Genomic DNA, 22,450 nt, shown 5'->3' with positions numbered 1-22,450 from the left:
ACTTGTTTAAATTTGTGTGCTTTAAAAAACAGAAATATATTTTAAAATTCTTGAAATTCATTGATACTGATTAAATTTTGTCTCGAATTGAAGCGCTCTGGTGGTTCGAGGGTTGTGGGGTCACTAGAGCTTCACGCGCAAATGTGTGTTGTTTAGTTTTATATCTTCTTCTTTCTTTAAAATTTTCATGTTTAATTCATGAGCACTTACTAAAATTTGTGTACTAAAAAAATAAACATAATTAGAAATGTTCAAATTCATTAATATTGATTTTTGTGGATATTTTTAAAGTTCGTGGTCATTTAAAGTTTGTGAACATTTTCTAACTATGATTTTTTTTAATTTCGCAAACATTTTCTAAAACCATGAATATATTTTAAATTCATGAATATTTCTAAATTTATGGTTTTTAAAATTCATAATATTTTTAAGTTCCTTAAACACCATTTAATTTAACTCATCTTTTCAAATGAAAAAAGATAGGCGATTTTTTAGCTGTGGGTTGAGCAAAAAGAAAAAAAGAAAAACTAAACGAGCGAGAGGACCTGGGAGCCAACCTGAGCGAGTAACAACTTCGTGTGATGACCCATGTGAGCATCACAATAGCAATTTCATGGGTTCAGCATGAAATAAGAACTCCCAAGAGGCTCAAAGAATCACCACCGGGCTGACACCAAGGTCAAAATGTGCAAAGGCTTCGCAACCACACATCAAATAACTCCTCCCTTCTCTTAAAAATAAAATACTTCAACAGCAAACCAACATGATATATGAACAAAAAACACCACCAATAAAAAATAAAAACACAAAGCCAACACAAATGAAATCAAAACAAAACAACTGATCACAATAATCTATAGATATAAAAAGCTAATTTCATGAGTGAAGAACGGCACGGCGAAGCATGCGTTACCATCTAGTTTACACCAAAGATGCGTGCATGCATCTTTGCTGCCACTGCTCGAATTCTTGAATGACCCGCGATGATATGGAACACGCGGGGTGGGTGGGTGGGGTGTCTCTCCTAGATCCTGTTTCTTTACAGAAGCACGCCAAAAAGAAGGTTTGCTAATCGCTATGCTGTTTGAGAACTTTTTTTTTGTTTTTTTGTTTAGTCTCGATCGCCATATCGTCCAGCCTTTGTTTTTCCTGAGAAAATTTCCGATATATTCATCGTTTGTCATGGCAGTACAAGAAGCACCAGAAATGACTAAACTACATCCAGGTTGGTAGACCTCCTAGCGACGACTACAAGTACTGTAGTGAGCCGAAGCCGCGCTGCCGTCATCGCTTCCTTCTCGCTGGAGCCAGCCAAAACTTATTGTAGTAGATAGTTAAAAATTCGTCGTGCTAAGACCCCACAAGAAGAACACACCAAAAATAGTAACCGTCGTCGATGAAGAGAAGCGTAGACTGCAAGGATAAAGATGTAGACACATGACTGAAGAATAGATTCAAATAGAACCATGAAAGGCCAGCACCGACCGAATCCTGCGATATCCGATGAAGACACGCCGCCACATGTCTTCGGACAATGCTAGATGCATCTTCAGGACATGAATCAAACCTGGGCATCATCGCCGCTACATCATCCTAACCAAGATGTTGAACCAAACAAGAACAAGAGCGAGGGGTCCCTCCTGTTGGCAAGGGACCAGGGTCCTCCGCACCTCCGTGGGACAAAGGCCATCAGAGGCGAGGTGTACCTCAGGGGAAATACTGGTGGCCCGCTTCTTGGGGAGGGAAACTTTTCTGCTCATGTTTGGACTTTCACCCATCCTCCTGTGATTGGTCCCTGATGAGACTACGTGGACTTGTCCTAGGACGATACCCCAGTCAAACACTAAACTGCTTAGATGACCAAGATTGACCGTATTCATTCGCCATCCGAGGTGTAGTACCTAGCGTGACCTACTCACATCTACCATAAGCATGCAAGAGCTTCAATCGCACCATGTAAAAGTCACAATAGGCAAGTAAACAAACAAGTACTACTCCCTCCGATTCACGAGTTCAAATTTAAACTAAAACCACAACACTTATTGTGGATCGGACGGTGTAGTACACAAGTTGGTCAAGTTGTTTAAATTCAGGAATGCACCTTCGAAGATGAGACACGAGCACGCAGGACCTCAACAAGATGAGATGGTTAAACGCGAGCTGACAGACTCGACTTGAATACCTAATCTAAGGGGATGAGGATCTTCTTATTAACCCGTACGGTCGATCGAGTCCCTTTTCTATTACAAAAGGGTCCTCTGTTGTCGGCACATCTGTGGTTGTGACCTCAACTAGATAGAAAGCTCCAGCACAACCGTTTGTTGTGATGTGTACAGTCCCATTAGTTTTGTTGATTGATTGATTCATGTAATGACAACGGGCGGAATCAAGCCTTCGTTCTTGGAAAAAGGCATGTTTTGGATTGGGCAAATTAACGGAACTGGATTCAATCCAACTATTCTAGAAGAATAAAAAGTACGGCTTTGCTGATTCTAAGTGGCCATTCTTTTACAGAAAAAAGGAAGAACATTCTTCAGTCTCTATCGCCGTATATAGCACCAAAAGACAGGTCTGAAAACCTGCTCGGTCCTATGCCATGTGTAAATCTGAATGGATTGACTCGTTACTCCATGCATAACGCCGGTAGTAGAATGACATGCACCAGCGATCCGACCAACGGTTCAACATGCTGCAAGTTGTGGCGGGGGAATTGGAGGCCTATTTCTACCAAAGAAGAAGGATTTCCCCTGCTTTGTATTACAAAGCAACCAACACCGATCGCATATCAATTGTTAAAATTCGAAAGAAAAGAAAAAAAACAAATGCCAATAACGGCATCTCAACGAAGCGTGGATGACCCGCCACCGCTGCGCCCTCCGAATTCGATCCACCACAGTCCAAGGCTCCGATCCATCATGTACCAAGCAACACCTCGAAGAAGGAATGCGACGCCGACGACGCTGCTGCCCGGACGTGTCCTAGGGTTTCCCCCGGTACGCGGGAAGGAGTGAGGGATGGATACCACAGACACCCTTCAGGAAGGAATGGCGGCACCCTAAGGTGTCACGGCATCGGAGCCGGAAGAACGGTAAGGATTTCTCCAGCACTCCATACCCCACTGCCCAACCCGGGCCGGAGCCAAATCGCCGCCCACTAGCATGCGCCATCGCGGTCTTGGCGTCACCCACGACACCTCACTGCGATCACCACCACGAGGCCAAGAGGATGGAGAAAGAAGCACCAGGTGTTAGGAGCAGCAACACCAGAGCCGCACATGAGGGAACCACCTCCTCCGCTGTCGTGCGGGAGGCCCGTGCCTCCAGCACTGTCGCGGACGCCGTCCGGAGGCGGCAGCAGGGCATATCAGGCCACCCCTGGCTAGGCCAAGCCCAAAACGGGCCCGCAAAGCCCCGCCGGCCACACTGCAGTAGGTTGGTGCCAGTGCCGCCAGCACCTAGGCGCCCATTGCCGCTCCCTCGCCTCTCGGAAGCCACGCCGTCAACCCTCCCCACTGCCGGCCCGCCCAGACCCAGATGGGGTCCAAAGGAGGGCTGAGCAGGCACCACCAGATCGTGCCGCCGTGCCACGCTGCCGCCAACAGCAACGCCGCCGCCTAGCAAATCGACCGCCACCACGACAAAGAGCCCCGTCGCCGCGCCGGACCGCCGCCTAGGAGCACCCCGTAGCACCGCACTGCCCCACGTCAGCCCGACCCTAGCGCCGCCTGGGCCATCGGCCGCCGCCACTAGCGCCGCCTGGGCCAGGCCCGACGACGGACGCCAGCGACAGTGGCGGGGAGGGAGGAAAGGGGGGAAAGCTCGGGGAGGAGGCACCGGGGGCGCGGCCGGTAGTCCGCGGGGGCGACGGAGTGGAAAGACCACCAAACGTTCCACAGGTCACGGTTGTTTGAGTCAGTTCTCACAGCTTTTGGAGGATGTCGAACCGGAGGCCTATTTCTTCAGCAGCGACACGGCAGATCCCGATTACAAATACAGTACATACCGAGCTTATCCTACGCCGACGGCGTCCCTCAGGTTCTCGTCTCCCCCGGCAAATCCTTCGCCGGCACCTCATTTTCAGTTTCTTCAGAGTCAAGTCAGTCGACAGCCGGTGGCAGACGCGCTGTCATCTTTGCACCTGATGCCTGTCACACCCAGCTCGTTTTCAGTTTCTTCAGAGTTGACACTGAGGGAATGTTCTAGAACTGGACATGGAGTTGTATAGACAATGTGGGGTGGTGAGAGCAAAAATTGGAGTTATGGATCCCAGGAAAATTCCAGCTAGTGCTCCCCTGAATGAAAGTGGCTTGGTATATAACATTTTCTTTGAGCTAGAGGATATTGTGGAGGAGGGAGGCCCGTTGGAGGGGGGGTGTTTTGGTCAGCTACCCCAGGCCTTCGGCTCCTACACAACAAACTACTGATAAGAGACCTAGGGACAGAAACGACAAGGATGAGCTGATATGCAGTAAATCTCCAAGGCAAGACAGTGATGCTGTTGGTATCGGAGGAAATGCGATAGCTGAGAATTCTGATGAGGTTATATCCAGTCAATATGAGTTAGATAAGAATTTGATAGCTGAAAGGGAAGTGAGACAAAAACTGCTAGACAAGAAGCATTTGACTGACAAGGCGGGGTCTGGTGTAGAGCAGATTAATGCAGACTTTGCTAAGGACGCTGAAATGATTGAGAACTTTACAGAAAGGGTTGGTAGCCAGCAAGAGGAAGAGTATGACTGCACTCAGGATCCTGAAGATTTTGCTAGAAGGCTCGGGATTAGCACTCAGAGAATTAAAGAGATTGAGGCTGAAGTGGAAGAGGAGTTGTCGGCTGAGGAAAATTGCAACCTAAGGCATGACAAGGAGAACCTAACCCCTGACATGGTTAAAACAGCCGGTGCTATTTCACCTCCTGGAAGAGTTGTTGCGACGAAGCAGAACTCCTTCTCTAACAGGGTGCAAGGGGTGGTGTTGAATCCTTTGCAAGATCTTGGGGCGGCTGATATTACCAAGCAACAAAAGTTGAGGGAAGCTGAAGTTAGGGTTCAAAAGGCTAAAGAAAAGGCAGCTCTAGATGAGGCGGCGAGGAGAAGAAGCGACAGGAACAAACACAAAGAGAAGGTGTAGACTATGGACAAAGCTGCTGACATGGCGAGGAGGAAGAATCTGGAGACCCCAGGTATGGCTCCTACAGATTTAAATATTGTTCCCAATATACCTACTGTTTTAAATACAGTACCTAGTTTTATTTCGCACATTACGCAATGCATTGGTGTTATCTTAGGCAATACTCCTGAGGAAATAGATAGCACTATTTCTATGATCAAGAGCTTAGAAAAAACTAGGAGTGATTTATTTCTTGCAAAAATGAGGAAGAAGACTAATGTGGAAGGTAGTGATGAAGAGTCAAAACTGGGAAGTTTTGACCCTGATAACATTAGGAACCTTGTATCTGACTCAGAATGTGAATCTGAGGACGATGAAGAGCTTAGAGATGAATTAATTCTTTTATCATCGTTATATAAATCTAAACTAAAGCAGACTTGCGCTGGAGGAGTCAGCGTCAAGTCAAAGGTCAAGTGTGGTACAAAAAAAAGTAATTTGTTTTATGGCTGGTGTTTTCTGGAATGCTAGGGGGTTGGGTGAACCTGAAAAAAGAAGGTTTCTTAAAGAAATCATTTCTGAGTATGCTTTAGAGTTCATTTGTATTCAGGATACTAAGAAAACTGATTTCTCTGATCCATGGTTAGCTAGTATCGGTGGTAGATTTACTTTCATTTGGCTTTGGCAACCCTCTATAGGAGCCTCGGGTGGGCTCCTCATGGGTGTCAGAGAGGACCTGTTTGAGGTCGACACGTGCACTGCTACTAGGTTTTTTACCAGAATGATCATTATGGATAAGAGATCGGGTTTCAAGTGGACTTTGATCAATGTGTACGGGGCTGCTCATACCAAAGACAAGAAGGAATTTCAGATCGATTTTGTTCATATGTTAGGGCATGATAAATTACCCCTTGTTGCTGGTGGTGATTTCAATATCATTAGGAGGATCAATGAGAGAAGTAGAGCTAAAAAACTCCCTGTTTGGTCTTTTTACTTTAATTCCATCATTGAGCATTGGGGGCTAAAAGAGTTAGAGCTCTCAGGGAGGAGCTTTACTTGGTCTAATAACCAGGACGATCCCTTGTATATAAAACTAGATAGGATTCTTGTTAGCCCATCTTGGGAACAACATTTTCCTTTAGTTACGGTCAGGACACTCGTTAGAGGTGTCTCTGATCATGCTGCTCTTTTGGTACATACTGGAGTTGTAAATGCTGTAGCTACCAGGCCTTTTAAATTTGAGCTATGCTGGCTTCTTAGAGATGAGTTGCCGGCCGCTGTTTCTAGAATTTGGAAATCTATCGCTCCTAAAAAAACAGCCTGGATTGGTGGCAGGCTGTTATGAGAAAATTAAGAAGCGGGCTCAAGGGTTGGAACCTTAATGTTGAGGGTAGTTACAGGAAGAAGAAGAGTTTTATTATTAATGCTTTAGATATACTTGATAAGAAGTGTGAGCTTGCTGGTGTATCAGCAGCTGACTATGTGCATAGAAATAGTTTGCAAAATGATTTGAATAAAATTCTTAGAGAGGAAGAAATAAAATGGTATCAACGCTCGAAGGAGAGGGATATCAAAGAAGGGGATAGCAACACTAAGTATTTTATGATTAAGGCTAGTGGGCGGAAGCGTAAGAGTAAAATCTTTCGACTTATCCAGGATGAAGGGATCATCCAGGGGGATGATAACTTGCTCAAATATGCAACTAATTTTTATAAAGATTTATTTGGTCATGTAGATTTACCTCCTATATCTCTGTGTATCCCTCTTGATGATGTGTTGTCAGAAGAGGATAAGGTTGACCTCAGTTGCAAATTTACTATGGATGAAGTTAAAAATGCGCTATTTTCTATGAAGCGCAACAGAGCGGCTGGCCCGGACGGCTTTCCTGCCGAGTTCTTTCAATTTTTCTGGAACCTCATTTGTAACGATCTCCTTAGGCTTTTCCATGACTTTTATGAGGGCAAGATTAACACTTCGAGGCTTAACTATGGGGTAGTTACTTTGCTTGCTAAGGGGCAGGGGGCTGATAGGATTCAAATGTACCACCCCATCTGTATGCTGAACGTACCTTTTAATTTTTTTACAAAAGTTCTTAACAATAGAGCTATGAAAATTGCGGATAAAACAATTTCCAAAGCTCAATCTGCATTTATAAAAGGGCGCTACATCCTGGACAATGTACTTATGCTTCATGAAGCTATCCACTCTTTACATAGAAATAAATGTTCTGCTGTGCTTTTTAAGGTTGATTTCGAAAAAGCTTACGATAAAATTAATTGGAGTTTCATGCTTGATGTCCTAAAGATGAAAGGTTTCCCTGAACGTTTTGTCCAATGGACAAAAGATGTCGTTAGTAATGGAAAGGTTGCCATCACTATTAATGATGTTATTGGCCCGTATTTTGTTACTAGGAAGGGTTTGAGGCAAGGGGACCCGTTTTCCCCCTTGCTTTTCAATTTAGCAGCTGATGTTCTTGCTACCCTGGTGCAAAGGGCGCAAGAACAAGGATTTATCAAGGGAGTGTTGCCTAGGGTGTATGCAGGAGGTCTAAATATTTTGCAATATGCGGACGATACTATTTTCTGTTTTGAAGATGACCTTGAGGGGGCTAGGAACCTCAAAATTATTCTATGTGTTTTTGAGCATTTGACCGGTCTGAAGATTAATTTTTTAAAGAGTGAAATATTCTGTTTCGGTAAAGCTTTGGAGAAACAAGCTGATTATGCTGGCATTTTTACTTGCGCTATTGGGGGCTTCCCTTTTAAGTATTTAGGTCTTCCCCTTCATTATAAAAAACTTTGTAATGCGGATTGGAAACCAGCGGAAGAAAAAGTAGAGAAAGGAGCTGCAGCGTGGCAGGGGGGTCTTTTATCTATGGGCGGTAGGCTTATACGCACTGAAACTTGCTTGAGTAACATCATTAGCCATTTACTTAATTTTTTCCGTCTACCAAAAAGAGTAGGGAAAAGAATCGATTTCTTTCGAGCGCGGGTGCTTTGGCAAGAAAGAGAGGGGGTTAGGAAGTATCATCTAGTTAACTGGCTTGACGTTTGTCAACCTAGAGACCAAGGGGGGTTGGGTGTTACTAATCTAGATATCAAGAATATTAGTCTTTTGTGTAAGTGGCTCTGGAGACTTGAGAATGAAGATGGGGATTGGCAGGAGATGATTAGATCAAAGTATTTGAAGAGGAAAACTCTGTCTCAATGTGAGTCATCTCCTGCCAACTCTCATTTCTGGAATGGTATCATGAGTGTTAAAGATATCTTTTACAACTGTTGTCAGAGAATTGTTGGGGATGGGCATAAAACTAGATTTTGGGAAGATGCTTGGATCCACAACAAGCCTCTCTGTCAACTTTTTCCTCGCTTGTACAAGCTTACTTTTCATCAAAACATTACGGTTGCTAAAGCATTTGAACAGGATTTTAACTGCGTTAGATTTAGGAGATGTTTATATGGGGAGACACTGAATATGTGGAATAAGCTTCTGGATATGTGCAGTCAGGTTGTTCTGAGTGAGGAACCTGACAAAGTCAAATGGCTTTTGACTAGCTCTGGTCAGTTCTCCGTTAAATCTCTTTATCAATATATTATTGCTAAGAGAGTAGTGTTCCCTTTTAAGTTTCTTTGAAAACTGAAGGTACCTTTGAAAATTAAAGCTTTTATATGATTAGTTATCAAAAGAAGGATCCTGACCAAGGACAACTTGTGTAAAAGAGGCTGGAAAGGCACCAACAAATGTGAATTTTGTGATGCCAATGAATGTATTGATCATCTGTTCTTCACTTGTTCTCTTGCTCGGTTTCTTTGGAATGTAGTTGGGAGTGCTTTGGGAAATCCCCAAACACCCCTGTCATTCTTTGACCTTTGCCAGAATTGGCTTCCTAAGTTCACTGGGAAAGATAGAATGGTTATAGCTATTGGTACGGCTGCTTTGTTATGGTCGATCTGGAAAGCAAGAAATAAATCCTGCTTTCAAAGTTCTTTACCTAGGGATCCTACTGATATTATCTTCTCTTTATGTTATGTGTTGGATTCGTGGGGTGTGTTACAGAAAAAAGGGGTGCAAAAAACTCTTAAGGAAGTGACCAAGAGGTTGGCCCAGATAGCGAGGGACGTCTTCAAGCGTGCTTACGGGTGGGGCCCTGCTGTACGGAGGCTCTGTTGATCAAGTGTTGATAGATGCAGCATTTGCGATTATCTCTCCTGTTCTTTTGATATAGCACCCTGTAGGTGCAGATTTTGGCATCTCAGGTGTAGGAGTTTATTCCCCTGATGCAAAATATTAGGCAACATTTGTAGCGATGATGCTTTGGAGCGTTTTTCTGTTGTAGCATCCTGTAGGTGCGGTTGAAATGCCTCTAAATGTATGAGTAGTGTTTCCTGGTGCAGATGTTAGGCATCGAAAAATGTTAAGTTTGTATGAAACTTGCTTTGTATGTTGTGACTTCATTTTCGTAATGAAAATGGGGGCCATTGGGCCCCTTTGATCGAAAAAAAAAGAGTTGACACTGGGTGGCACCGCATCCATCATCATCTTGTGCCTCATGAATGACGTGTGATTCCTTTGCTTTATCCGTCTATCGATTTGAGGTGTGGTGGCGAATCGACTACACTTTCTCAGGTTCCGCCCGTGGTTGTCCTGATCGATCGACCTTCCTTCCGGCGGGGTTCAGTCAGGAGGCCATGGAAAATCAAGCTGGGATTCGGCCGACAATCGACGTAATCAAATAGTCTTGCAAGTTAGGGGACGCAGTCACCGTCCTAACTGCCGACCCATCAGAGACGCAGTTGACGATGGCGCAGCGGAGAAGACGACAAGAGAGCAAGACTTTAAATCCAGTCGTAATCGTCCGCTTCACTCCCGCTACGACTGAGGGGGAATGTTAGAAGTATATTTACGTTTAAGATAGAGATAAGAGATAGAAATAGGATAGGTTTAACTTGTCCTCTACTCCAAGTCTCTCTCCCTCCATTGTACCTCTATATATACCCCTACACGGATCAGATCAATACAACATAATATTCAGCCATATCATATTTTCAACAAGAACTACTGCAAGATGAATTTCTCTGACTTGTTTGTGCGCAGCTTAAGCCAGGTGAACAGCCAGCACACGATGCATGCATGCCCGATCCATCGTTGACAGCACGACAGAAAATAAAAAGAAAACTGTTTTGTTATTTGTTTGACCGTGTTCACCATCAGTCGTCAGATAGTGAAAGTAAAGCATATGATTTATTGAAATCCAGCAAAAACCACGGCTCCATCAAATCCTGCCACTATTCACAACTCACAATGGTTGTGGATAAGTACAGGGAGCTTAACAAGACTTCAGTCGCTGTTCTTTTACAGGGGAAAAAACAGCTCCCCCGAAGTGGTGGGTGAATCAGCCTGAGTCGACGACACCCTTCAGATTCCCACCTCCGCCGGCGCACAATCATTTTCAGTTTCTTCAGAGTCAGACAGCCAGTCCGGTGGCACCAGCATCATCATGTTCTTGTGCCTGATGCATGGCAAGCAGTCCGTTGATCGATTTCAAGTCGGGCGAACGGTTGCGGATCTTTCATTCCATCTACGCTTTCTCAGGTCCCGGCGGTGGCCGTCCGATCCAACTTCCTCCTGTTCGGTTCGGCCAGAAGGCCATGGAAAATTGCAAATCCACGATGGATGGATTCAGTCAAACAGAGCTTGCCATCTGCACATGGAACATAACGAGACTTGGTGTTAGAAGTTAGAACATAAACACTCGGCCAATTGATTTCTCTGTCTTGTCTAATAATCTGGAGTTATCATAGTACTTATCTCTGGGCATGCAGCTTGCAACAGAAGTTTGTCGCATCTTAATATCCAATCAAGTGCCGGGTTAAACAAGGTGAACAGCACACAATTTTGCTAACATCATGACATGCTCAAAAGACACTTATTTTGTACACCATCAGCCGTCAGATGATGAAAAGTAACCCATAGGAGGATCTATTCCCTTCTCGCGTAAACCAGAGCTTCAGATGCCTAATGAATTTGAAAGGGATAAAGACTGAAAACTAGAGCAAGGTCAAACGCACTTGACTTGGTGCAACTCTTTAGTCAACAGGTGCACCTTACATTTTGTAACTTTTTTTTAACCATCAAACTGAACCTGTCAAATCGGAAAAACTGACAATGAAACTAGAGTTATAGTACAAGATAAAATAACAGAATAGCGTGACTCTGTATTTCTAATATTGATAGAATTGATTAATCAGTCAGTGAACAATGGTGTAGTATCAAAAAATCATACCTATGAAAGTCAGCGTGATGTTCTGGAGAACTGGTAGAGGATACTAGTGAAACTATTCCATCATCATATGCCCATCGAATTCCTCTGTTTCAAAAATTGATTGCGGATATGATGTGAACCGTACAGATGAATTCAATATGGGATGCCTCTTGGTGAAGAAAGCTTTCGACGAGGAGGATATCACTGTAGTATCTAACTCTGGCCTAAAGGATGCCGAGCAAATTTCTGATGATTTAAATAACGACAGCAGTGACAAGGAACTGCTTTCGTCGTCCCACTTGACATTATCCCACCATGTTTGCTCCCCTCTGATCCTCTTCAGTTTACCCATTTGCCCAAAAGGTAGTTTCTTCATCTTCGGGCAACCAAACACATCAATGTATTCCAAAGAAGGAAAATCCAATTCAGAATTACAAAAGCTATTCAAGCTTTGCAACGAATTCAATTGCAAAATTCCCAGTCGCCGAAATGCCTGAATCGGAGTTTCATATGTTCCTTCGGTGACAATAGCATTCTGTATATCAACTAACTGCTTCATTTTATCACAGCAAGACACATTCAAATGCTCCAGATATGGTAAATTTAAAATGCAGGACAGGTCTACCAATTGATAGGTTCTCCCCACTGTAAGGACACGAAGGTTCTGAAGATGCTCCATACTAATCTTCTCAAGTCGAGGAAGATCCCAAAAGGTCAGGAACTCCAGCCTCGGAAGATGGTCTCCATAACATTGTGTCTTTTTCATAATGCAGAAGTCCTCTAAATCAGAACAGCCCATTACATTCAGAACAAAGATACTTTCCGTTGAAGTGACAGTAAGAGATCTCTCTCCATTCAATTCATATAAACCAAGGCATCTCAAGTGGACTCCAGGTACGTCAAAAAGCCTCTGCAGAGTACCCACTCTCTTTGCTGTTATTCCTAAACTTAAGGAAGATAATTCTTCGACTCTAAACTCATCATAATCCATGTGGTTTGCTGAATCAAAATCTGCTTCACGGCCGGCATACCTGCTACCATATAGGTTAAAAACTTCTAGCATTGACAAATTTGTAAAAACACCAAAGGGTATCTTCTCCAAGAAATCCATATAGCTCATGTCCAAGAACTTTAACTTTCTTAATAACCCAATAGCTATAGGCAATAATCTAATGTGTGTTTGCTTGCTTCAGTGTGAGATACTGGAGTTCAACCAGTATGCCAATTTCTTCTGGAAGTTCCCTGATGGGAACCCAGGACAAATCCAAGTAGGTCACAGATGATATGCTCTCTAAAAAAGAACGTGGTATGACCTTTAGCCGAAAATTCTAATGTAGTGACAGAAATTGGAGGTTTGGACAGTTCAAGGCCCGAGGAAGTTCGGTGATGTAATTGCACATTAGAGATATCTTTCTGCCTGACCTAAATGTTTCGATGTCCCTATTAGAAATGTTATAAAGTCCTACCCCGGCTTGAACAAAACCACTTCATGTGCTCTTTACTGCAATCAGATGATATCCACAGTGACATGTCCCGGATAATGTCATGTACTCTCACCTCACTATCTTCCAAGTAGCCGGTTTCCAGCAAGCACACATCCTTCAAGTACTCAATAATGGAGTAACCCTTGACGTAGCGCGAGCATGGGTGAAATTAGTTACTCTCAGACGGTGATGGGTTACATTTTCTTTTCTTTTCGAGAATCTGGTGATGGGTTACATGTGCCGAATAGACTTTCGTCATGGTTGATCGATGTGTCACAGTCCTACCCATCTATGTTCAGACCTGCACGTTCCTAGGTCCTGGTTCACACACGGCCACACCCTTATATGTGGCATCTTCAATGTGGACCTTCAAATCGCCTTTATATATCCTTTGCGGGAGTCCAGACACTTTTTGCCATCCAATACTATTCCTCAAATGTAAAAAACGTGTCCGGACCTTCAAACTCTCCCAAACTAGAAGCAAACTTGGGGGAGCTTCGGGAAAGTCCGGACATCCGTGTAGCCAACCAAGAGTCATCATGTTGGACATCTGGACATCCCCTCTCTCTCCTCAACCATGAGATGCACATGTATAGCAGAACATTTAGGGTGTTAAACATCATGTCACGATTGGTGTCACGTTTATCTTAGGTAGTTAGAGATAGAGTTTGTTTTAATTCCCTCTTATCTTTCTATCTCTTCTCCCTATTGTATCTCTCGATCGTTAGCCTACGATCGCATCCTGTAACGCCACGAGACGCCTCTCGCTCCATATCAATATATATCATGCGGCTCTCCCTGTATGGAGAGTAGGAACGCTTCCACCACTTTCCACATGGTATACAGAGCCATCTTCTTCCATCTCGTCTAGCTATCCTTCTCCAAAACTCGACTATGTCGACCTCCACCGCCGTAGTTTCCTCCGGCCTCAACAACAATGTTTCAGAACCCCTCACCAGATCGAACTATGTTCTCTGGCGTGCTCAAGCCCGCTCCCAGATCATGGGGGCCGGCCTCTTTGGATACCTCGACCAAACCATCGCCGAACCAGCAAAAACCCTAGTCAGCAAAACCTCCGAGGGCAAAGATCAGGTCGTTCCTAACCCTGCTTATGCTCCTTGGTTGATCCAAGATCAACAAATCATTGCCTATCTACTCCGCAATCTCTCAAAGGAGGTACTAGTTCAGGTTGCTTCCCTAGATACATCTCATGCAATCTGGACAGCCCTTGCCAATATGTTTTCCGCCCAATCCCACTCCAAAGCAAACCACGTTCGCATCTCCCTCACCACCGCCCAGAAAGGAACCCAATCTGCCGCCACATACTTCGGCCACATGCGAGGTCTTGCCGATGAGTTAGCCGCAGCCGGCAAACCTATTACAGAAAATGAGCTCGTCTCCCACATCATCTCTGGCCTAGACATGGATTACCAACCGATTATCTCTGCCCTTGATGTTCGCCCTGATGATGTTTCTGTAGGTGAGCTCTTCGGCATGGTTGCTACCTTCGATCAGAAGGTGGAGATGTTCCAGGGCACGGGCGCCGGCGCCTTCAAGTCGTCGGCCAACGCCGCATCGCGCGGCCGTGGAGGTGGCCCGCCCAAAGGCTACCGCGGCAACGGTGGCGGCGGTGGCGGCTCCCGTCGTGATGGGCATGGCGGCGGTGGCTACTACCCCAACGGTGGCGGCGCTGGCCACTACGGTGACCACGGCAACCAGTACGGGGTGGTGGCGGCGGCCACTACTCCAACAACGGCGGCGGCGGCGGCTCCAACTACAACAACCATCACCAGGGAGGAGGCCGACCCTTCTACAACAACAATAGGGGCGGTCAAAACAACTACAACAACAACAACTTTCGCGGGTATGATGAGTATGAGGGCAAGTGCCAAATTTGTAAGAAAACTAATCACATAGCAAAAGAATGCAAGTGGCGATATGCTAAAGATAACTCACGCAAGAAGAAAATTGCTGCTGCGGCAAACACAAGCTATGGTGCAGGCTATGGTGCAGATTCAAATTGGTATGTGGATTCTGGAGCCACCGACCACATCACCCATGAGCTAGAGAAGGTCACCATGCATGAAAGATATAACGGGCACGATCAAGTCCATAATGCCGATGGTTCAGGTATGGAGATAAGCAATATTGGTCATTCAATTATTCATTCCCCGCATAGAGACATACATCTTAACAACATTCATCATTGTCCTAGTTCATCGAAAAATCTTCTTTCTGTGCATCGTATTGCTCTTGACAATCATGTTTTTCTAGAGTTTCACCCATTCTTTTTCTTGATCAAGGATCAGGTCACGAAGCAAATCCTTTACCGAGGTAGATGCGTGGATGGACTCTACCCTTTGATTCCCAAAGTTAGCAGATTCAATAAACAAGTGTGTAGTGCCATTAGACTCTCTTTAGAGAGATGGCATGCCCGTTTGGGCCACCCTTCTTTTTCTATTGTCAAGCAAATTCTTAGCAAAAATAATCTCTCAGTTGTTGGAGAGCATAATTCTGAAACAGTGTGTGATTCTTGCCAAAGAGCTAAAAGTCATCAGTTGCCATATCCTGTCTCAACTAGTGTGTCTACTAAACCTTTACAGCTCATATTCTCCGATGTATGGGGTCCTGCTCCTCTTTCCGTTGGTAAACATGCTTATTATGTTAGCTTCATTGATGACTTTAGTAAATATACATGGATATACCTTCTTAAGAAAAGATGTGATGTGTTCCAAGTTTTCCAAAACTTTCAAGCAATTGTTGAAAGACAATTTAATAGCAAAATCCTTGCTGTTCAATCCGACTGGGGTGGTGAGTACGAAAAACTCAATTCCTTTTTTCAAAGGTTGGGAATATCTCACCATGTCTCCTGCCCCCACGCTCACCAGCAAAATGGCTCGGCAGAGCGCAAACACAGACACATTGTTGAGGTAGGTCTTGCTTTGCTTGCTGCTGCGTCCATGCCATTAAAGTTTTGGGATGAAGCTTTTCTCACAGCTGTGCATCTCATTAATATTCTACCCAGCCGTGTCATCCAAAATGAAACTCCCACCGAGCGTCTCTTACATGTCAAACCTGATTATGCTCCACTTCGTGTCTTTGGGTGTGCATGTTGGCCCAATCTCCGTCCATACAATAACCGTAAACTCATGTTTCGTTTGAAACAGTGTGTTTTTCTTGGCTATAGTGTACAACATAAGGGAGTTAAGTGCCTAGATGTCTCTACCGGTCGAGTGTATATCTCCCGGGATGTTGTCTTTGACGAAACTCAGTTTCCCTTTACCACACTCCATCCCAATGTCGGTGCTCTTCTTCGCAAAGAAATTCTACTTTTGCCCTCCAGTCTATCAAATGGTGCAAATGGGGAAGAAAATAATTGTGATGATCAATATTTGCCTAACCCTCCTAACTTTATACCTGAGCTTTGTGTTTCAGCAATAAACAGTGAAAGAAATAGTGCAAATGATGGTGAAAATGGTGTTCAACACGGCGCTACAGTGCGACATTTTATGTGCACGGAATCCCCTGGCGGATCCTCATCGGAATCACCCCCCTCTGCCATGCAATCCGCCTCGGGATCCACCCAGGCGCCTCCTGTCAACGTCCCACCTGCAGCGCCCCGATCTGCTTCGGGATCAGCGCGACCGGCTGGGCCACCGCCTGGTCTTCCGTCTCTCCACGCGCGGACCGGCCCAACCTACCTGAGGGCTCTGTGTGCCGTCCTCCTTCGCCTGGGCCCGAGCCTGGGCCCGCCACTCCCGCAGTCTCCCCCGACCGGGAGACAGGCGCGCCTGCCCGCGACGTGGGCCTGGTCGCCTCGCCTCGTCCCGAGGCGACTTCGGGATCGGGCGCTGTCAGCGCACCAGGATCTCCCTCGGGATCTGCTGCGGCTGGTCATCCTCAGGTGCCCAGATCTTCTGTGGCTCCTTCTTCTGGAGTCCGTTCTACACGCACCAGGTTGCAACAGGGAGTTATTAACAGACTTAATTACAAAAATATTTCCAAGTATGGCCTCACATGTTTGACAGGGGAATCTGTTGAACCAAAGTCGCTTGCTGCTGCACTTGGGGACACTAGATGGAAACAAGCAATGGAGGATGAAATATCTGCGTTGCAACGTAACAAGACATGGCATTTAGTTCCTCATCGACAAGGTATAAATCTCATTGATTGCAAATGGGTCTATCGAGTTAAAAGGAAATCTGATGGCACTATTGATTGCTACAAAGCTCGCTTAGTTGCAAAGGGTTTCAAGCAACGGTATGGTATTGATTATGAGGACACGTTCAGTCCAGTTGTCAAAGCAGCAACTATTCGTCTAGTGCTCTCTCTTGCTGTTTCCAGGGGATGGAGTCTTCGCCAGCTAGACGTACAGAACACATTTCTTCATGGTGTTCTGGAAGAAGAGGTGTATATGAAACAACCTCCTGGGTTTACAGATCCCAATGCACCCTTCCATATTTGTAAGCTTGACAAGGCCCTGTATGGACTCAAGCAAGCCCCCAGAGCTTGGTATTCTAGGTTGAGTATGAAGTTGCAAGCACTTGGGTTTGTTCCATCAAAGTCTGACACTTCTCTGTTTATTTACAACAAGTTTCAAACTGCCATCTTCGTTCTTATCTATGTTGATGATATAATTGTGACTAGCTCGTCCAATGAAGCAATTACAGCCTTGCTCAGTGATCTTAGATCAGAATTTGCTCTCAAAGATTTGGGAGACTTGCACTATTTTCTAGGCATTGAAGTTAAGAAAACTGATCATGGCATTCATCTTTCTCAAGGAAAATATGTCACTGACTTGTTGAGTAGAGTTGGCATGCAGGATTGCAAGCCGTCACCGACCCCTCTGTCAAGTTCAGAAACCTTGTCTCTCACAGAGGGGACACTCCTGAATCAGGATGACAGCACCAGTTACAGAAGTATAGTTGGTGCACTTCAATACTTAACACTTACTCGTCCTGACATCTCATTTGCAGTCAACAAGGTCTGCCAGTTCTTGCATGCACCTACCACAGCTCACTGGACAGTAGCAAAACGCATCTTACGGTATGTCAAGAACACTGTCAGTATGGGTCTTTCCATCAACAGATCATCCTCCATGGGCATTAGTGCTTTCTCTGATGCGGATTGGGCTGGCTGCTTGGATGATAGAAGGTCCACCGGGGGCTTTGCCATCTTTCATGGCCCAAACCTAGTCTCTTGGTGTGCAAAGAAACAAGCCACTGTTTCCAGGTTGAGTACTGAAGCAGAATACAAAGCCCTGGCAAATGCCACAGCTGAAGTCATTTGGATCCAAGCAATACTGAAGGAGTTGGGAATACTGAGAACCCCAACACCTTGTCTTTGGTGTGATAACCTTGGTGCAACTTATCTGTCTGCTAATCCAGTTTTCCATGCCAGGACCAAACACATCGAGATAGACTTCAATTTTGTCAGGGAATGAGTTGCTAACAAAGAATTAGAGATCAGATTCATTTCATCCAAGGATCAAATTGCAGATGGGTTTACAAAGGCGCTACCAACCAGAAGCTTTGAAGATTTTCGGCGTAATCTCAACCTAGTTCGGTTTTGATTATGGGGGAGTGTTAAACATCATGTCACGATTGGTGTCACGTTTATCTTAGGTAGTTAGAGATAGAGTTTGTTTTAATTCCCTCTTATCTTTCTATCTCTTCTCCCTATTGTATCTCTCGATCGTTAGCCTACGATCGCATCCTGTAACGCCACAAGACGCCTCTCGCTCCATATCAATATATATCATGCGGCTCTCCCTGTATGGAGAGTAGGAACGCTTCCACCACTTTCCACATAGGGGACATGGTTGGATGGCCCACTCCCACATTAGTGTCCGTGAACTGGTCCTCAACAGCCCGCGGACAAATAGTGTGTCTATTTTAGAGGTCAGCGTTGGAGATGTCCTTAACTTCTCCACCCAAATCGGATGGATGATCGATGTGATCACAGTTGGAGGGTAATGTGACAGGTTAGTTATGACAGTCGAGACGACTTGCTGGCCACCACACAATACATTATGGATATATATATTGCATGCCTCTCTTCATCAGTTGGGATGAACTGACTGGAGCATGACACTACTATAGAAATGCTCTCCAGTGGAGGACAAGGCTCTTAGAGGCGCCTGCCACTGGTCTCCTATCATTGGTAATATGGCTTCAATTTTCAGCGGCGGCGTAACGTCGCGCCCATCGCTGGACTAAGCTATAATTGTGGCGGTCGCCTGTTGGCACCCACCAATCAGTTGCCGGCTCTTTTTGTTGCCCACCACTGGTAAAATACCAGGCAATTAAAAACAGCCGTCATGGCGGTGCTTTTTGCTGCCACAGCAATGTCACATTTTAATAAGTATATTCATAGTCCCATACGAATTGCAATAGATGTATATGTGCATGACATTCAATTCACATAGAAAACATCAGAACTAATTACACATACCGTTCTCACTGAAGCCTCATTAATGTTGCATGTTACATACATATACAACCACATGATAACAACAGCGCCATAATGACGATGAACTGGATGTTCCTTTAGTCGTCCACTCATCTCGATATGACTGACAGTCTTGCGTACTTCATGGTTACTATTCTCTTTGAGAATGTACTTGGCGTAAGCATTTTCAGCCTCTTCTCTAGTCTTATATCCTTTATAGCAGTTGTTCTTGTATTCCTTCACTTGTTCCTACAATTCCTCCCATGAATCATATACAGATGGATACCGCCCTGAGTACACCACATACCACTTCATCTACAAAGATGCATAAACAAGCTAACATCAAGTCAATTTCATAGTTTCTTACATATATCAAAGCAATAAGTCATATAGCAATGTACATAGCAACATAGAATTAAGTTCACTAGCATCTATACTTCATGGAACATAAAGGCAGTGCATAAGTAGTTCAGAAACAAAAGTTCATCTCTGACATGAGCTCTCCTCGCTTCAATGCATCTCCATGATGTGGGTTAGGGTAGCCCTCACAGCTTTGGCGGTTGCTTGAGCACTCTTGGCGGCTGCTCTAGTAGCCACGGAGGCTGCTCTTGTGCTCTCGGCGGATGCTCCAGCGCTCTCGGAGAATGCTCTAGCGCTCCCCGCAACTGCTCAAACACTCTCGGCATGGGTGAGCATAATCTCCATCTGCTCGGCCACCCTCATGACTGAGTCTACATCGAAAGGAGTCCTAACAATGCGTCTCGACGTCTACATCTAACATACATTAAAAAACCTGACATTTAGTTAAAACACATTGTAACAACATTTATGAGAATAAAAAAAATTCCGCATTCCTACCAAACAGGAGTTTTGCTATCATAGATCAAGATAAAACCGCCTATGACAAAAGTCTTAATCTCTCCTTCGGGTGGACACTCCCTCACTCTTAAGTGGTTGTGTATATGGTGTACAATCATTCACTCACTATTTTTTGACCGTCGATGATGGTCGTCCTTCACCTTCTACTCCTGCTTTACCAAGGTCGAGGAGGAGGAGAAGAGGAAGGACGATCCCCTTCGACAACGTCGGTATCCTCCACTCAAAACATCTTTCTGATGGGGAACGAAGCATGAAAATCAAAAAAAATCCTACGAAACACCCAAGATCTAATCTAGGTGATGCATAGCAACGAGAGGGGAGTGTGTCTGCATACCCTTCTAGACCGAAAGCCTTAGCGTCATAACGCGGTTGATGTAGTCGCACTCTTCACGATCCAATCCGATAAAGTACAGCACGTGCGGCACCTCCGAGTTTAGCACACGTACGGCTCGGTGACGTCCTCTCCTTGATCCAGCAAGAAAGGGAGAGGTGGTAGATGAGATTTGAAGTAGCCCAATGGCGAGGTGGTGGCAGCGTAATTCCAACAGGGCTTCGCCAAGCGCGTACCAGAGGGACATGAGAGAAATTGGGAGCGGGAACGGGCAAGAGTGAAGGGGTGGCTACCCCCATGCGCTTAGGCTAGGGGGCAGGGTAGGGCGTCCAAAACCCATCTAGGGCTGGCCACAAGGTTGAAATCCCTTTAAACTTGGAGATAACATCTTATCTCTAGATTCAACCCTTTAAATTTAGAGATAAGACCATATCTCTAGATTTAAACAATATGTGCCTTCGGGAATGGGGGGAAAGCCTATGTGGGTTGTAGCCCCACCCTTTGGCCCATGTGGGCCCTTCCTAGGTCGTTGGGCCCCATGGTGGAACCCCCGGAACCTTCTAGAACTTTCCCTGTACAATACTGAAAAAACTGAACTTTTTCCGGAACCTAAAATATGACTTCCCTTATATAAATATTTACCTCCGGACCATTCCGGAGCTCCTTGTGATGTCCCGGACCCCATCTGGGACTCCGAACAACCTTCAGACTTTCCACTATTATGATCTCAATACTACCCTAGCGACATCGAACGTTAAGCATGCGACCCTGCGGGTTCGAGAACTATGCAGACATGACCGAGACTTCTCTCTGGCCAATAACCAATAGCAGAACCTGGATGCTCATATTGATTCTTACATATTCTACGAAGATCTTCATCGGTTGAACCATGATGTCAAGGGTTCAATCAATCCCATATTCAATTACCTTTGTCCGTCGGTGTGTTACTTGCCCGAGATTCGATCGTCGGTATCTCAATACCTATTTCAGTCTCATTACTGGCAAGTCTCTTTACTCATTCAGTAATACAAGATTTCGTGACTAAACCCATTAGTCACATGAAGCTTCTTATGATGTTGTATTACCGAGAGGACCCAGAGATATCTCTCCATCACACGGAGTGACAAATCCTAGTCTCAATCCATGCAACTCAACAGGCACCTTTGGAGATAACTGTAGAGCACCTTTATGATCACCCAGTTACGAAGTGACGGTTGTAGCACACAAGGCATTCCTCCGCTATCTGAGAGTAGCACAATCTTATGGTCGAAGAAACTGATACTTGACATGAAGAAAGCTATAGCAAATAACTAAATGATCTGATGCTAAGCTTATGGTTGGGTCTGTCCATCACATCATTCTTCTAATGATGTGATCCCGTTATCAAATGAAAACTCATGTCTTTGGTCAGGAAACCGTAACCATCTTTGATCAACGAGCTAGCTAGCCTAGTAGAGGCTTACTAGGGACACGGTGTAGTTTATGTATTCACACATGTATTTAAGTTTCCGGTCAATATAATTCTAGCATGAATAATAAATATTTATCTTGAACGGGAAATATGATAATAACCAATTTATTATTGCCTCTAGGGCATATTTCCAACACTTTCATCTGTCAATTGGTTGTATATATGATGTACACTCACTCACTCAGTCACTGTTATTTCGACCATGGGTGATGGTCGTAATTCACCTTCTGCTCCCGCTTTACCAAGGTCCCAAAGGAGGAGGAGGAGGAGGGGAAAGATGATCCTCTACGACAACAGTCGGTATCCCCTCTCAAAACATCTCTCATAGCTCAAGTGGTTGTATATATGATTTATGCACTCACTCACTGTATTTTGAATGCGTGATTGTCCACCCGAATGAAAGATTAAGCTAGCAGTAGCAACAATCTAATTAAGTATCTCATTGAAAAAAAAACTAATTAAGTAGCTCAT

General features: G+C 44.8%; 2 pseudogenes; one reads left to right on the top strand and one right to left on the bottom strand.

Annotated features, from left to right (window-relative positions):
- Positions 1-11,437: 11,437 nt before the first annotated feature.
- Positions 11,438-22,450, bottom strand: part of LOC119282501 — a 51,360-nt pseudogene continuing 40,347 nt past the window's right edge.
- On the top strand, positions 14,223-14,361 carry LOC119282999 (annotated as a pseudogene).

This window comes from Triticum dicoccoides, chromosome 3B, assembly GCF_002162155.2.
Source record: "Triticum dicoccoides isolate Atlit2015 ecotype Zavitan chromosome 3B, WEW_v2.0, whole genome shotgun sequence".
NCBI lineage: Eukaryota > Viridiplantae > Streptophyta > Magnoliopsida > Poales > Poaceae > Triticum > Triticum dicoccoides.
Note: the sequence above shows the minus strand (reverse complement) of the source record. Positions and strands in the feature narration are given on the sequence as shown.